General features: G+C 41.9%; 1 long non-coding RNA gene across 1 annotated transcript in view; it reads right to left on the bottom strand.

Annotated features, from left to right (window-relative positions):
- LOC108581967 overlaps window positions 1–11,991 on the bottom strand; it is a 35,703-nt gene extending 23,712 nt beyond the window's left edge. Inside the window, exon 1 of the long non-coding RNA XR_001894946.3 lies at window positions 11,430–11,991. This is a non-coding gene — a long non-coding RNA (uncharacterized LOC108581967). The remainder of the gene's footprint in view (window positions 1–11,429) is intronic.
- Window positions 11,992–18,575: the final 6,584 nt, after the last annotated feature.

The raw sequence follows: 18,575 nt of genomic DNA, 5'->3' as shown, positions 1-18,575 counted from the left end.
TTGATAAGTGTTTGTGATGTCTATCTTTTTCTATCCTTGTTTTTTTATTATTATAAATAAATGAGACAGGGTCTCATTCTGTCACCCAGGCTGGAGTGCAGTGGTGTGATCATTGCTTACTGCAGCCTCAACCTCCTGGGCTCAGGTGATCCTCCCACCTCAGCCTCCTCATTCGCTGGGACTACAGGTGCGTGCCACTATGTCCGGCTACTTTTTGTAGATACGGGGTTTTGCCATGTTGCCCAGGCTGGTCTCAAACTCCTGGGCTCAAGTGATCTTCTCACTTCAGCCTCCCAAAGTGCTAGGATTACAGGTGTGAGTCACCATGCCCAGCTACTATCCTTTTAATTTTAAACTGTCTGTGTCTCTGTATTTAAAGTGGGTTTCCATAGATAGCACAAAGCTAATCTCTGTTTTTACTGGACTGTCTGGACCTTTTATGCTTAATGCAATTATGTATATGGTTAGATTAAGTTTATCATCTTGCTGTTTGTTTTCTACGTGTCCCATTTTTTCTTTTTTTCTCTTTTCCTTTTTTTTTTTTTTTTTTACTTTTTTTCCCTTATTTTATTTTACTTTTTTGAGATAGAGTCTCACTCTGTCACCCAGGCTGGAGTGCAGTGGTGTGATCTTGGCTCACTGCAACCTCTGCCTCCAAGGTTCAAGTGATTCTCCTGACTCTGCCTCCTGAGTAGCTGGGACTACAGGCACACGCCACCATGACTGGCTAATTTTTTTTTGTATTTTTAGTAAAGATGGGTTTTGCCATATTGGTCAGGCTGGTCTTGAACTCCTGACCTCATGATCTGCCCACCTCAGCCTTCCAAAGTGCTGGGATTACAGGTGTGAGCCACCACATCTGGACTTTTTTCTTTCTTTCTTTCTTTCTTTTTTTTTTTTTTTTTTTGAGATGGGGTTTCACCATGTTGGCCAGGCTGGTCTCGAACTCCTGACCTCAGGTGATCCACCCGCCTCAGCCTCCCATAGTGCTGGGATTACAGGTGTGAGCCGCTGGTGCCCAGCCTCCATTTTTTCTTTTTTGTTGTTGTTCTTTCTTGTTCCTTTTTTTTCTTTTTCCTGACTTCTTTTGAATTATTTGATTGCTTTTTCAGTATTCCATTTTACTTCCTATTTGAGGTTTTTTAGCTGCACTTATTTGGACATGTTTTGTTCTGTTGCTTCTTGTTTTGCATACGCATATTTACCCTACCACAGCCCACATTCAGACAATATTACACCACTTCATGTATAAGATCTTACAACAACATGCTTCTATTTACCCTGCCATCTTTTGTGCTGTTGTGGTCATAATGTTATAAGCATCAGGAAAAGTTGTTATCTTTAAATAGTGAATTATCTTTTAATGAAAGGTTTAAACTAAAAAAATTGCATAAATATATTTATCATTTCCTCCACTCTGCTTTCCTTTATGTAGCTCCAAGTTCCTATGTAGTACCATATTTCTATAGTCTCAAGAATTTCATGGCCAGGTGTGATGGCTCATGCCTGTAATCCCAGAGCTTTGGGGAGTGCCAAGGTGGGAGGATTGTTGAAGGCCAGGAGTTCAGGACCAGACTGGGCAACATAGAGAGACTGTCTCTACAAAATGTTTTTACAAAAATAAGCAAGAGCATATCTGAAAAAAAAAAAAAGAGACTTCCTTTAACATTTCTGTATCCAGGTGATAGTCACAAATTCTCAGCTTCTATCTGTCAAAAAAAAGTCTTTATTTTACCTTCATTTTTAAAGGATATTTTTCCTGGGTAGAGAACTCTAGGTTGGCGTATTTTTTTGTTTTAATATGTACTTTGAAGGTGTTGTTAGAAACAAGGGCTTATTTTTGCATTCATTCTTATCTGTATGCCCCTATAAGTATCTCTTTTTCTCTGGCTGAGTTTCAGATTTTTCTCTTTGTCATTGGCTTTCAGCAATTTGATTATGTTTTACTTTGGTTTGACTTACTTTGTACTTATCTTGCTTGGGGTTTATTGAACTTCTTAGGTCTGTGGATTTATAGTTTTTGTCAAATATGAGAACTTTTTCTGCCATTATTCCATCTGCCCCTTGCCTTTAGGACTCCAGTTATACATCTGTTATACTTCTTGTTGTTGTCCAGTAAGTTGCAGAGGCTCTGAACATCTTTTTCAGTCTTTTCCCGTGCTCTGCATTTTAGTTGGGATAGTCTATTGCTCTGTTTTCAAGTTCACTGATCTTTTCTGCAGTGTCCAATGCATTATTAGGCCCATCAGTGAATTTTTCATTTTATGTATTCTATTGGTCAGCTCTGGAATTTCCATTTCATTCTTTTTGATATCTATCGTTTCCTTCCTTATTATGTTCATGTTACTCTTTAAATACTTAAGCATATTTATAATAACTGTTTTGGTGTTTTTTTGTTTTTTTGTTTTTTTTGTTTTTTTGAGACAGAGTCTCGCTCTGTGCCCCAGGCTGGAGTGCAGTGGCGCGATCTCGGCTCACTGCAAGCTCCACCCCGCCGGCTTCACGCCATTCTCCTGCCTCAGCCTGCCGAGTAGCTGGGACTACAGGCGCCCGCCACCTCGTCCGGCTAATTTTTCTTGTATTTTTAGTAGAGACGGGGTTTCACCGTGTTAGCCAGGATGGTCTCGATCTCCTGACCTCGTGATCCGCCCGTCTCGGCCTCCCAAAGTGCTGGGATTACAGGCTTGAGCCACCGCGCCCGGCCTATAATAACTGTTTTAAAGTTATTTTCTGCTAGTTCCATTAGTTATTTAATATCTACATCTGTTTCTGTTTACTGATTCTTCCCCTGCTTGTGGGTCACACTTTCTTGCTTCTTCTCATAACTAGTAATTTTTTGGATGCTGAGCATTGTAAACATTGTGTTGTTACATGGCTGTAAATTGTTGTCCTCTAATGTAAGTAACTTTATATCCTCAAACAGAAAAGGGACATTAGAGAAAAAAATGGTGAAATACAGAGTCTGTAGTTTAGTTTATAACATTGTACAATGTTAATTTCTTAGTTTGACAAATACACCATAGCCATGTTTACAATAAGGTAAGCTAGGTGCAGGTCATACAAAAATTATCTGAAATATTTTTGCAACTTTTCTGTAAATCTAAAATTATTCCCAAATTAAAAGGTTATTTTGTTCAATTTCTCCTTTTTTCCTTCTATTTATCTTAAGGCATTATTTGTTTTGTCTTCCCCTTCCATTGTCTTCTAATTTAGTCTTCAGTTCTAAAACAATTTTTTCCCGTGGTTTCAAATTCTTTTGTTCTATCATCTCATTTCCAAGTTTTCTGATTCTAATTTACTTTGCTCTCAAATCTTTTGTTTGAAATAGAATGTTGTATTTTGATCTCCTTTTTGAGTATGTCTCTCTGACATACATGCTTTTGTTATCTGTAGGTATAATATTGCTTATTCCTTTTCCTCATAGAATTTTTCTCCTTTTTTTTTTTTTTTTTGAAATGGAGTCTTGCTCTGTCTCCCAGGCTGGAGTCCAGTGGTGCAGTCTTAGCTCAGTGCAACATCTGCCTCCCAGGTTCAAGCGATTCTCCTGCATCAGCCTTCCAAGTAGCTGGGATTACAGGCACGTACCATTATACCTGGCTAATTTTTGTATTTTTAGTAGAAATAGTGTTTCACCATGTTGGCCAGGCTGGTCGAAAACTCCTGACTTCAGAGAAGCCCACCTCCGCTTCCCAAAGTGCTGGGATTACAGATGTGAGCCACCATGCCCGGCCTCTTCATAACATTTTTGACCTTGATACTTTTCTGTGGGTTATGTTGCTATGAGTTTCATTTTTTATTTTTATTTTTTGAGACAGAGTCTCACTGTAGCCCAGGCTGGAGTGGAGTAGCTTGATTTTAGCTCACAGCCTTTACCTCCTAGGCTCAAGTGATCCTCCCACCTCAGCCTCCCAAGTAGCTGGGACTACAGGCACACTCCTTTTGGGATTTTATCAAAAGAAAATAATTCAGCAACAACAAAAGGCCAAGCACATAAAGGTATTTATGACAGCATCATCTCAGGCAGCAGAAAAATGGAAACAGCTCATGTGTCCACCAAGGGACAGGCTGAGTAAATTTTGGTATGGAATATTCTGTAACCATAAAAATGATCACTATGAAGATTATGTACCAAAGGTTTGCTCCTCAAGACTACAGGCACACTCCTCAGCTAAGAGTGTGTGTGTGTATGTGTGTGTGTGTGTGTGTGTGTTTCCTGTAGAGACAGGGTCTCGCTATGTTACCCAGGCTGGTCTCAAACTCCTGGGCTCAAGCAATCTGCCCACATTGGCCTCCCAAAGTGCTGGGATTACAGGAGTGAGTCACTACACCCAGGCTTGAGTTTCATTTTTTTAAGTTTTGTTCAGATAGCCTTCAAAATCTCACAGAGCTCCCTCTTCTGTTGTTTTCATGTAATGTCAAGAAATAGCAGTCTGCATTCTAAAATTAAAACGTTTATTTTTAAAAGTTTTCTTTTGAGATTTCCTAGTTCTTTTCTTCTTCTCCACTTTTTTTTTTTTTTTTTTTTTTTTTTTTTTTTTTTTTTGAGACTGAGTCTGGCTCTGTCCCCCAGGCTGGAGTGCGGTGGCCGGATCTCAGCTCACTGCAAGCTCCGCCTCCCGGGTTCACGCCATTCTCCTGCCTCAGCCTCCCGAGTAGCTGGGACCACAGGCGCCCGCCACTTCGCCCAGCTATTTTTTTGTATTTTTTAGTAGAGACGGGGTTTCACCTTGTTAGCCAGGATGGTCTCGATCTCCTGACCTCGTGATCCGCCCGTCTCGGCCTCCCAAAGTGCTGGGATTACAGGCTTGAGCCACCGCGCCCGGCCCACTTTTTTTTTTTTTTGAGACAAGAGTCTTGCTCTGTCACCCAGGCTGGAGTGCAGTGGCACGGTCTCAGCTCACTGCAACCTCCGCCTCCCGGGTTCAAGTGATTCTCCTGCCTCAGCCTCCCGAGCAGCTGGGACTACAGGCGTGTGCCACCATGCCTAGCTAATTTCTTTTTCTTTTTAGTAGAGATGGGGTTTCACTGTGTTAGCCAGGATGGTCTCCATCTCCTGAGCTTGTGATCCACCTACCTTCGCCTCCCAAAATGCTGGGATTACAGATGTGAGCCACCGCACCCAGCCCTTCTCCACTTTTATCTAAACCTTCTTTCTTTAGTTTCTTCTTTACTTATCTTATTCAATTTTGATTCCCCTCCTAGAAGTTTCCTTGGAGGGGGCCTGTCTTTAAATGGCATACCACAGGCTACTCAGTTTCAAGAGTTCATGTTCAAACAGTTCCCCAGTCTCTTCAGGCCTTACCTTAACCCTTTGTTCTCCTCCATTATTGAAGTGGACAAACTTCTTTCCAGTTTTAGCTGCTGCTCTCAAATTGACTCTCTGTGCTTTTCATCGTGTCTGATGTTTTCTCATAATTTCTCAGGTCCATTGGATGTCCTATTGCTTCCCACTGCTTTCTCCCCCTCAGATGCCAATAATATGTCTGTGGTTGTTGGTGACTGCATTTTGTCACCTAGCTTTATTACAAAAGTTGTCCCCAGGTCTTCAGTTTTGTTAGCTAATTGCTCTGTTTTTTAATGTGGTGATTCAAGAAGATTCATAAACCATGCTGCTCTGCTCCTGCCATCTTCCCAGAATCCCAATACTATCTATCATTTTTTAGATTGGAGCAGGGTGGGGAACATTAGATATTTTGAAGTAAGCTGGGCGCTATGGCTTACACCTGTAATCTCAGCATTTGGGGAGGCCAAGGCAGTAGGATTGCTTGAGCCTAGGAGTTCGAGACCAGCCTAGGCAACATAGTGAGATCCCATCTCTACAAAACAATTTTACATTAGCCAGGCATGGTGTTGCATACCTGTAGTCCCAGCTACTTGGGAGGCTGAGGTGAGAGGATCGCTGTAGTGAGCCATGATCATGCAACTGCACTTCAGCATGGGTGATAGAGTGAGACTTTATCAAAAAAAAAAGATATTTTGAAGTAACTTTTGTATTATTTTTGGGATTTAACTACAGTGATAGGAACTTGGAAAAAATTAGTTGCTTGAGACAAAGAAGAAACATGCAACACATTTGCACTAATAACATATATAGCATTTGGTATACTTCTTTTGACCAAATTATTTATTCTGTGTTTTCTGTATTTAGTACCTAATCTTCACAGTGATCATTTTTATGGTTACAAAATATCCATACCAAAAATTAGTCAGCCTGTCCCTTATCAGTGGACACGTGAGCTGTTTCCATTCTTCTACTGCCTCAGATGATGCTGTCATAAATACCTTTACGCACTTGGCTTTTTGTTGTTGCTGAATTATTTTCTTATGATACAATCCCAAGAGTAGGATTATTGGGTCAAGAGTAGGAACATCTCTCCGATTCTGGCAATCTATAATCTGAAAATATTTTTTGAGAATTATTTTTCTTATTATAGGGGAAAGGTTGAAGCTCACTTGGTGGTGGTAAGGATCACATGAGGAAAACAGCCCGTTTCCCTGATCCTGTTAGCCCAGGATCACTGCTAATCTATCTTTTCTCCAGCCATCAGCCTTTTCTATTTATTTTATTCAATTTTCATCATTCATTTAACCAATCTTTATTAGGAGCCTACTATGTATCAGGCACTATGATTTCTCTCTGCCACACTGCAGTGAATCCCAGAAGTGAATCTAATACACAGAATGTAAAGAGACCCAATCCAGATGTGCCCTGGCCTATCCTCTCTGAGGACTATGAAAGGTATTGGAGCTTGTCCTCGCCAGGGTTCCTGCACCCTTTCTGACATATCTGAGATTGTTCATGGAACCCTGGAATCTCTTGCCTAGACAGATCTGGCATTAGCAATCTAGCCCATTCCATAGACAGGCTTGGTACCATGGTAGGGCAGGCCTGAGCAGGAAAGGGAGAGCCTAAGCAACCTCAACTGCACCAGCTGATCCAGTTGCCCTGATATCATCTTGATACTTCTGTCCCCAGAACTGGTAAGCTAGAAGTAACCCCAGGGTCTCCTAGCCACAACCTAGCAGCTGTATTGATTCAGTCCATATACTTGACTTTCAGCCTCAGTTTCCCTCAGTCTGTCTTTTCAGTGCCCCCCTACCACGAAAACTGAGACTTGTCCTGAACCCAGGTCCTCTTGGCTTGGGTTCTGGTTGTGATTCTGAGTCCCTGCCTTCCCTGGCCAGCATCCTTTCATGTCGGGGCTGACCTTGCTCCACTGGTTGAGTCTGTGTGTTTGAAGTGAACAAACTCCTTCCAGTTTTAGCTGCTGTTCTCAAGCAGCAGACTAGTTGACTCATGGGACTAGTCCATGACCAGCTGACTTGTGGGACTAGTCCATGGTGCTGAGAACCCTATATAACTTGTGTCTAAGCCTGCTAAGTTATTAATAATAATCACAATGTTCTAAATGTGAGGACCGCAAGGGCTATAGAGTAAATGTGACTTTGTGAAAGTCAAATAGCAAGTTTGTATCATATTAGGCCTAGAGCTCAAGGTTTTCGCAATCTAGTCCCCTCCATAGGCAGACTTAGCCCCATTCTAGGGTAAACTGCTCTCCTCCTAGTTTATGCCTAGAAATTTAGGAAAATATTCCAAAGCAGAGGCCCAATTACAAGGCCTGAGACCCACAGGGTGGAGGAGAGAAGACTCCAGGATTTGAGAATAAAATAAGTTCTACTTTTCAAAAGAGGGGCATGAATCAGGAAAGTCCTGAGCAGCAAGACTGATTTTATGTGGAGCCCTAGACCATCAGGCTGGATCTAGTCATCTTAAGATGCTTCTTACATCTCAAGAATGTACCAGGAACCTGGAGCAGGGCTGGGCTCATAGGTGAGAAGAGACATGGTAGAAAATTGAGGAAGGATATGGGGGCGAGAAACCTGGCTGGACCTGACACAGAGATGCTCAAGTAGCCCACATGTCAGTTGAGACCTCTCTGCTTCATAAGTCTTAGGTAACAATTGGCTTAAAATACACATCCCCATGGCCTTTGGAAGTCTACAGCTTTCTCCAAAATTTCTGTAAATACCCAGGACACATACATTCTTCTGTCCTAGTCTCTCAGGGATAATGTTCTTTGAGTAGTCTCTGCTCTCTGTACTACATCAATCAAAGCACAAATTTAGCTCTTTAACAGAAAAAAATCTTAATATACCATATATGAATTTAAAAGACTTTGCTGAAAATGTTGGGAGGGGTTTCACCAAAAGGGAATCCTCTCATTCACTGTACCCTGGACAACCTAAAAGTCTCATTCCTCATTGCACATTCTTGCTCTCTGCAGTCCTGGTCAGCCACCCACTTAAGATGGTTTTCTCTATTGGCTTCAACACTATACCCACCCTCAACTCACTGCACCCACCCTTGCACGCTCCTCTGGTTCTTCTATGTTCCTTCTCTTTCCTCTTTCCTCTGTTCTTTCTTCTCCACCCAATCTCTCCAAAGTCAGACATAAATTCCTTTCCTTATCTCATGCAGAGAGGCTCTAGTGGGGGAAGGAGAAATTATACCTCTATTGCTTCATTATTAAACTCTTTTTTTCAAACAAAAACACTTCCTTCCCATCAAGAATTCTAGTGCCAGATGTTAATTAAGGTAATTCAAAAAATTACTCAATACACAAGTGTAAATAAAAAGTATGTAGAGTTATTCTGATGGATAGTTCATGCCAGACCAAGCACTATGATAGTCCTATTCAAAATGGACTAATGAGAATGTTTAGAACATCCTATTTGATTTAGGAGTATGCCCTTGACCATAAAACTCAGTTGAATCCCAGAACTGAGCCTGGGAAAACTTGATTTGTCTCGTGCCCTTTGAAAGTATTTTACAAACTGCTGCTACAGGCAAGACACCCAAAATGGGGTGCTGCTTTTATTAGATAAGACAAAAAGGTACCTATAGTAGCCAGAAAGTTATGAGATTTTTCAGATCTATGTGGACTCTTAAGGTATTTTCAGCTTGCAAACTTTGAGCTGAACTATGATATCAATCCAGTTGCAAAAATTGGCACGGGCAAAAACGCAATGGTCATTTCATGTGGTCAAATCAGGTGACAAGCTGAACAATGAAACTTCAAGATATGTGGCTTGTTCCAGTTGCTACCTAATGGTGTAAAACAACAACAGTTTATTATTCTCAAGGATTATATGGGTCAGGAGTTTGGGAAGGACATGACAAGGACAGCTTGTATTTGCTCTACAACATTTAGAGCCTTAGCTGGAAAGTCTCAAGGCTGAGGGTTACTGAATAGCTGGGAGCTGGAATTATCTGAAGGCTCTTTCACTCATGTGTCTTGGTGTTTGAGGTCAGAAAGTCTTCATATGACCTCCTCATCTGGACTTTCTCATAGTGTGCTAGTTAAGTTCTATGGTAAGAAGCCTCTAAAATGGTCCCCAGTGATTTCCACCTGCTGGTATTCACAGCCTTATGTAATCTCATCCCCTTGATTAACTTGCTTCTAACCCATAGAACATGGCAACATTGAAGGAATATTTCTGCTATCATTAGGTCACAAAATAATCTCTCTCTCTGGCTTTGATGAAGGAAACTGCCACACTGAAGAAGCTCACATGGTAAGGAATTGAGTGTTACCTTGGCCAATAGCTATACAAAACTAATGGTCTTCAGTCCAACAATCCCTAAAGAAGTGAATCCTGCCAAAAACCACAAATAAACCACATAAGTGACTTTGGAAGTAGATTCTTCTCCATTCAGACCTTCAGATGAGACCCCCGCCCTGACCAAAATCTTGATTATAGCCTCGTGAAAGATTCTGAAGCAGAAGACACAGTTAAATTGTGGTTGAATTCCTAACTCGGAAACACTGTGGGATGGATAATAAATGTGTATTGTCTTAAACTGCTAGGTTTTGGGTTATTTGTTACATAGCAATAGATATCTACTACAGGTTCCAAGAGCAAGTATCTCACAAGAACCAGGCAGAAACCATAGCTTTTTATGACCAAGGCTCAGTAATTGCATAGCATCATTTCCCCCAAATTCACAAGCCTGCACAGATTCAAGCAGATGGAATATAGACCCCATGTCTCACAAGGAGGGGTGTACAAGTGTCAACATGTCATCATAGGAAGAACATGTGGGAGGAGAGATGCCGCTGTGGCCATTTTTGGGGAACACAATCTGCCTCATGGCTCTTTGGCCTTGACATGTAGCATGGCATGCTCTGCTCATGTGAAAATTTCAAGAAAGAGTTATGTTGTTTTGCTATTTTGAAATTGAGGTTTTGTTTGTGTTCCTCCTGACATGTCTCCTCTGCTTTTAAGAAATTCTCAAGCAATTCATCAGCATGTCACAAGATTCATGGGAGTTTCCCCTCCTGCAACCAAGGAGACCTCAGAGCGATAATTTCCAAGAATGTGAATGACTATCTGAAGAACAAGATCCTCTCCACTTAAGAGTGACTGCTAATAAATTACAACATTGCTCTGGCTACGTGTTCTGAAACATTCCTGTATTGCCCCACATTCCATGCCAGTTGAGGGGAAAGAAGACAGTGAACGAGGAGGATGTGGTTGGGGGACCTAATGGACACTCAGGCCGGGCTGACTCCAGTGGTATTTCCAGTACCCCATAAACTCACAGAACTTCTGAACATGAAGGCATCTCAAAGATTGATCAATTCAATTTATACTGGAAATGATCGTAGCTACATTTAGTGAGATCTGACTATAATAGTATGTCCTTTATAGCTGAATGAAGTAGATATTAGTGTCTAATAGAACTCAAGTATGTCAGACTTCGCCAGTTTGTAAACTCATCCTTCTATGTAATGCACCATTATTGTAGCTTGAGCCTCATCCTACTTGACTTGATGAAATCAGGACTGTTTTTCTTTTCTTTTCTTTTCTTTTTTTTTTTTTCTTGAGATGGAGTCTTGCTCTGTCTCCAGGCTGGAGTGCAGTGGCACAATCTCAGCTCACTGCAACCTCTGCCTCCCAGGTTCAAGTGATTCTCCTGCCTCAGCCTCCCAAGTAGCTGGGACTACAGGCACATGCCACCATGCCCGGCTAATTTTTGTATTTTTAGTAGAGACGGGGTTTCACCATGTTGGCCAGGATGGTCTTGATCTCTTAACCTTGTGATCCACCCGCCTCGGGCTCCCAGTGAAATCAGGATTTTATCCAGTTCTGCTGGGGAACACTTACATGGTCCACTCATTTTCTCTGTACTTTTCATCTCTGCCAGCTGCCTGGCCCCACATGGGGGACTCCTATGTCTGAACACCTGCTTCCTTCAGGGTACAACTTTCCTAACCCCACTGTTGTGCCCCAATGTGGGCTGTACAGACTCCTCCACCATTTCCCTGTTGTGATAAAGCAGCCTAGGCTGAAACTTTTAACAAGACATTACCAAAGGCTTGGAGAGAAAAGAGAATTGCAACAGAGAGAAATTTGAAACTCAGTACCTTTGCCCAGATTCCCCAGTCTCTGGGTTTGACTTCTACATTGCTCTCTACTGCTGCCATGGAGGAAGGGCCAGCCTGCCTCCCCGCAGTGGGAAGATACTTCATTCTACAAATCTTTGAGGTTCAGTTCAAGGAGGCAGTTATCTCCCCCACACTTCAACCTAAGACCCATGTCCTTAGTCTTTATTTCCTGCCTTAGGATTGATCATGTTCCAGGAGGTCTGAGAATTAACGTGTCTATTTCGTGGAAAACTCCAACTTCTAAACAATAACAGAACAAACATTCTAACCATGGAACACTGTGTGTGATAATAACAGCCCAGTCAATGCTGAGTCCCATAAAGCCCAATTAAGTTATTTTCCTCATTCTCTCCTCTAGCATGATCATGGTTATACGGTTGCCTAGCCATCTTCAGTCTCTCAGCTCTTGAGTTTCTATGATTGTCTAGTTGGAAAATGGCTTTTTCGGCCTGGCATGGTGGCTCACACCTTTAATCCCAGCACTTTGGGAGGCCAAAGTGGGCCAATTGCTTGAGCCCAGGGGTTCAAGACCAGCCTGGGCAACAGGGCAAAACCTCATCTCTACAAAAAATACAAAAATTAGCTGGGCATGGTGCCCCTATAGTCCCAGCTACTCAGGAAGCTTAGGTGAGAGGATCGCTTGAGCCCAGGAGACTGAGGCTGCAGTAAGCAGAGATCATGCCATTGCACCCCAGCCAGGGCAACAGAACAAGACTCTGTCTCAAAGAAAAGAAAAAGAAAAATGGCTTATCCGTTAGAAATGTTCAAGAGCAAGCAATAATAAAGCAACAAATGGCAGTGTAAATACACAGGAAATTTTAGGCTGGGCATGGTGGCTTTCATCTATAATCCCAGCACTTTGGGAGGCCAAGGTGGGAGGATCATTTGAGCACAGGAGTTTGAGACCAACATTGTGAGACTCCATCTCTACAAAAAAATAAAAATAAAAAAAATTAGCCGGGTGTGGTGGCACGTAACTATACACCTAGCTACTCGGGAGACTGAGATGGGAGGACTGCTTGAGCCCAGGAGGTCAAGGCTGCAGTGAGCCATGATTGTGTCACCGCACTTCAGCCTGGGTGACCGAGCTGGACCCTGTCTAAAAAGAAAAGAAAAGAAAAAAAGAAAAGAAAAGGAGGGAAGGCAGGGAAGGGAAGGAGAGACAAAGAAAGAGAGAAAGAAAGAGAGAAGGAAAGATAAAATGCTCCAAATAAAACCTTTTGAAGAGATCAATTCTGCCTAATATGTTGACATTTTACACAATTTTGCCAAACATTTTAGTTCTTGGAATCATAGTAGCAGACCTTCCCCATTTCAAGGTAAGACTTTTTTCTCTGTATTTGCGTACAGCTTATAAGAAGCATTTTCTGAGACATTTCCTCTTTTTAGAGACACAAAAATGTGTACGGATTACAAATGACAGTTCTTTTTCAGTCTCTACTTCTCAAGTGATCCAAAAATATTTGGGTCTAATCTCAGCCAAGTTCACCTTGTTATAGCCACCTTATGGACAAAGGAAGCTGAGGTTCTGTGAAATCCAATTTACTGAATTACACAATTAGAAAATGGGGCTGGAAATGGTGGCTCATGCCTTTGGGAGGCCCAGGAGGGAGAATCACTTGAGCCCAGGAGTTAGAGATCAGCCTGGGTAACATAGGGAAACCCCGTCTCTATAAAATATAATAATAATAATTTTTAAAAATAAAACAATAGAAAATGGGAAGGCTGAAATTCAGAACACCAGCTGCCCTGGACGCTCTGGCCCTTGCAACTATACCAGGCCACACTTGATCTAAAAGGAAATGTTACGTATCACAAAAACACGCTTTGTGAAGACCAGCCAAGCATACAACAAATCAGTCTCATTCAGTTTGGGATTACAAGCCGGATGAACAATAGAGCAGGCTTCAAAATAAACTTCCGTTTCCAGGATGAGAAGGAAACATAGGGACATAAGCTCTTAGGAGACACCTGCAGTCAGCAGGGACCCGCGCCAGAGAAAGGGTATAAAGCAGAGCCTGAAAAGAGGGGACTCCGAGGAGGACACCGTGTTCATTCTTCCATCTCACAAACTTTTGCCAAGTGTGTCCTTCGTGCCCGGCTTTGTGCTTGGCTTTGTGCTATGCAGCAGGCACATGCTGTTGAATCAGGTAGAGGCGCCTGCCCCCCTCGGGCCTCACAGTCTGATAGAAGGGACAAACAAGTAAACATAGAACTTGCATTCCTCTCATTCAAGTGAAAAGGACATCCTGATTAAACTATCTATGGCAGCTCTGAGAACATTTGTGCCCAATCACAGTAAGGGCCTGAACTGATTGTCATTTCCTTTGTTTAACCAATTCTCTTACACCTGGAGCAGAATCCCTGGGGCCAGCCTGGCTGAGTACCCAACGTGATCCTTCTAGATCTCTGGAGCAACTTGTCTTCCTCATAATCATTTTACCCTGGGATGTTTCAGCCTTTAGGGTACAATGTGTGACTAAGGCCATGGTCAACAGGCAACGACACAAAGCATCTGTCGTCTGGCAAAGACCAGCTGAGCAAATGCTTAACTCAGAAGGCTGTTACAGTTTTTGTGAAAACAAATTACATCAGCGCCTAACCCAGGAGTCTCCCAACAAGGCTAAAGGGTGTTTTCTTTGGTGAGTGTGTGTGCTCCTACCTCACACAGCATGAAGGAACTGTGCATAGAGTGAAGTGGCACAAAGTCTCCATATCTCAGAGCTTGGTGATGCCGTCAAGAAGATTCCTTGCAAAATCGGCTTAGCAGGGAGGCAGACATTCTGAGACTTCTTGGCATGCAAAGAACCCTGTGCTGTGGGAAGGGACACACAGGAGGTCAGCCAAGGTCATGGGCTCCCAAGGAAATATTTACTGATTAGCTTCCGTGGGCCAGGTGCTGGGTGGAGATTTAACTTACCTTATCTCATTTAATTATACCCCACGTATGCTCAGCCCCATGGCATTACTCTGGACCTGCCTTAAGGCCAGCACTTCACAAAGATACCTTTAGCCGGGCGCGGTGGCTCAAGCCTGTAATCCCAGCACTTTGGGAGGCCGAGACGGGCGGATCACGAGGTCAGGAGATCGAGACCATCCTGGCTAACACGGTGAAACCCCGTCTCTATTAAGAAATACAAAAAAATTAGCCGGGCGAGGTGGCGGGCGCCTGTAGTCCCAGCTACTCGGGAGGCTGAGGCCGGAGAATGGCGTAAACCCGGGAGGCGGAGCTTGCAGTGAGCTGAGATCCGGCCACTGCACTCCAGCAAAAAAAAAAAAAAAAACAAAGATACCTTTAAAGCAATAGTGAATGATGCAGATTCTACCACTAACTCCATGGGGACATAGAAGGGACGTTTATATTGCAGACCACAGGGAAATATTAATCTTCAAGAGATCTATTGTACAACACGGTGTCTATAGTTAATAACAATGTCTTGCATTCTTGAATATTGCTGAGAGGAGATTTCAAGTGTTCCCACCACAAAAAAAAAAGTACATGAGGTAATGCATATGTTAAGTAGCTCTATTTAGCCACTCCACAACTTATACAAATTTCAAAAATCATGTTGTACACAATAAATACATACAATTTTATTTGTCAATTAAATACATAAATAGATAAATTTGAAAAAAATACTTAATTTAACACCTCCATTGTCTTCTCCCTTCTTTCCCTTTCTGTTCTCTCTAATTTCCCTGTGACAGTTTCCTCTCTCTCTGTTTCTCTCTCTCTCCCCATTTCTCTCTCTGCCTCCCCATATACACAGCTTCTTCAAAATCCCCTCCACATCTTCCCTGGTCACTTGCCTAACCCCACACACAAAAGCCTAATAATAGCCAAAAGGCAAGAATATCCAGTTACTCTTTAAGCAAAATCCTTGTGAGCCTCAGTTTGTCTCATGCATTCATTTAACAAATCGTTGTCAAGTGTCCGGCACTGTTTTGGGTACAGGAGATCAGCAGTGAATATGAATATCTGCCCTCATCTAGCTTCCATAATCCTTATAGCAATCCATTCTTATGTATAAAAAAACAGAGGTTTGGACTTAATTTATCCAACCGAATCAGACACTTGGGGCCCAGAGGCAAATTCTAGCCCAGAGAAAGCATCTGGCAGGACCCAATGAGGGCTTCAGGGACCCAGTCAGCACTCTGGAGTCTGGTGGTAAGACTAGGTGCCTAGAGCCTGGAGAACGAGGGGAAGGGACTCAAGTGTCATGTTACAATGACAGTCCTTGGAAACAAATACATTGGGTTCAAGTTCAAGCTCAGCTATTTACTTGGACTAGTTACTTAATTCTCTCTAAGTCTTAGTTTTCTCATCTATAAAATGGGGACAAAAATTAAACTTACCTTAAAGACTGTTATTACATGTACACACACTGTGTATACACACACAGACACAATCATTAAATTCTCAGAACCCTGTGTTGTGCTAAACATCATATATCTTTCTGTGGTCTCACAGAGTAAATGCTGTAAATATTAGTTACCACTTATTTATTTATAGTTGTAATTATTATTAGGTAGAAAAATGGGTCTACTTAGTAATAGAGCCCCATAATTTGTCAGCCCAGCTCCCTTCTTTTTCTGGGAACAGACTTTCTCACAATCACCTCCCCGCCCATCCTCAACCTCCTGATCAACCAACTCTATCCAGGAGGTTTCCATGGAAGCCACATGTTGGTAAAATATGACCTCTCCCCCAGGCACTTGAACCAAGTTTGGCATATCAGAGTCCTTTCTCAGAATGCTTGCCACTGGAATAGGAAAGAAATTAGTCTTCACGTAGCTAAAGCTGTTATTACTAGCAGCCATGTTTTCAGCCACGTGAACTGAGGGCAGAAATCAGTCTGCAATAAGAACAAAGAATGAAATTGGTGTGCAAATAGATAGAAGTGGAGATAGGATATGGGGAGCTGTACCAGCATCTGAGGGCTTGTTCCACTTCATTGAGTTCCAAGAGACAATTCTGTAAGCAAATACCTCATTTTTCCAAACTGGTTTGATTTAGGACATTATGCCTTGCCATTAATGAGTCTTAACTAACTACAGGTCTAATCCAGCAGACTTGGCCTTGATATATGAGTCACACCAGTCTCTAAGAGAACTTCTCTGAAGAGAAATTCAATTCCTCCTTAATAGTCAGGATTAGTTATCCCAAGCCAGTTTAGTAGCCCTCTCCTTTTCCTGTTGATTCACTGGCATGATGAGCCCAATGTGGCCAGGTGGTCATCTTCACTTCCAGGTTAATGATACAATTGCTGTGCTCCCTGGAGGAAATATTCTTCCCCTGAAAAACAAGACTTCTAAACCAGCAGAGCCTAAAGTTGTAGATAGGAAGATAAAATTTCATAGTGGATGACTGAATGTAATAATAAGAAGAAACTCTCTCATTTCCACTCCTTGATTCCTGAACCCAGAAAAATTGGCTATGGGAAAACAGCAATATATGTTGGTCACTAATTTAGGACATATGCTACATCCTGAAGGACACTGTCCCAGCTCTACAAGGTGTTTCCACCCAGCTGGCACTGTAACTATGCCTTCAAAAGGTCATTCTACCACTTTATCAGGACAGCCGCTTCGAGGTAATGGGGAATTTTGCAAGACTAGTGAATTCCATGAGCATGAGCCCATTGCCACACTTCATTTGCTGTGAGTTCCCTGGTCAAAAGCAATGCTCTGTGAAATACCATGTGAATAACACATTCTGTAAATCCCTGGATGGTGGTTTTGGAAGAAGCATTGTGAGCAGGAAAAACAAATCTTTATCCAGAGTAAGTGTCTATTCATTCCAGTGAGAACAAAGTTCTGTCCCTTCCATGATGAAAGTGATCCTTTATAATCAATTTTTCACAAGGTGGCTAAACTGGTACTCCCAGGGAATGGTGCCAAATAAATGCTGTGTTAATCTCTGCTGTTGGCAGGTTGGACACTCAGCAGTGGTGATTCGAAGTCCATGTTGCTGAGCCCCTAAATAGCCCTATGGACCATTTTATGTGGCTTCCATAGAACAAAAAAGGGGAACCTAGGGAAAGAGGGTAATAAATGTTCACAAAACCGGCAATCTCATCCACCTACTTATTAAGATCTTCTTCTGATAAGATTGCTGTTTGGTGAGCATTCACACAGGATATACTATCTTCCCATTCTGTGCAAATTCATAACATTCTACCTACAAACCTCTTTCTCAGCTCTCCCTGCCACCAGTTTTTAAATCATGATCCTTCTAAGATTTGACCATCCAGCCAAACCATTAGCCACTATCCTAAGTCAATATAGACTCATACTGTCCACTGGGAAGATTTTCCTTCACCCCATCTTTCAAGGCCATGCTGTGGTGGAACTGCAATGGTACAACCACCTACTTTTGGGTAGTGCCAGCATATTGGACAGAACCATCTTAAAACAAGGCCTGGAATTTTTCCTCTTCAGCCAACTTGTTATAGGGAACTACCAAAAAAGACACAGATGCAGATTGAGAGGGAAGAGAAATTAATTAACATAGATTTCAAATTAATACAGATAATCATAACAGATAACATTTACTTAATATGTGATGTGTACCAGACACAGTTCTAGATGCTTTACATGTATTATCTCCTTAATTCTCACAATAATATTCCCATTTTACAGATGAGAAAAGTGAGGCACAGATATTTAGTAACCCGCTCCAAATGACATAGCCATTAGGTGGCAGAGTTGGGATTAGAACCCATACCTTCTCATTCTAAAACCTGTTATGCAATTCTGCCTCCCATGGTAAAACAAATTCACATATGTTTTTGCAAGTTACATTGTAAACTCCCAAAATTAATACTTTGATTGCCATAGGAATCCTAACCCTGGAACTGTGTGTTTTCAACAGAGGGTTATTTTAATATACATTTTTATATATGATAACAAGTGCAATAGGGCTGCTGGAAATGTTATTATGTGCCAATTTCAACTGCTCTTAGATCTCAATGTGATTTTCAACTTAAAATGAAACAATACAGGACAAAAAATATGATGCTTGTTATTCAAAGATAATGTCTCTTCAACAGAACCTACCTTCAAACAACTGAAACTTAACGCAGGAACTCAAAGAAGAGAACTTTACTACAAAAAAAATTGAGT

This window comes from Papio anubis, chromosome 12, assembly GCF_008728515.1.
Source record: "Papio anubis isolate 15944 chromosome 12, Panubis1.0, whole genome shotgun sequence".
In the NCBI taxonomy this organism is placed as follows: Eukaryota; Metazoa; Chordata; class Mammalia; order Primates; family Cercopithecidae; genus Papio; species Papio anubis.
Note: the sequence above shows the minus strand (reverse complement) of the source record. Positions and strands in the feature narration are given on the sequence as shown.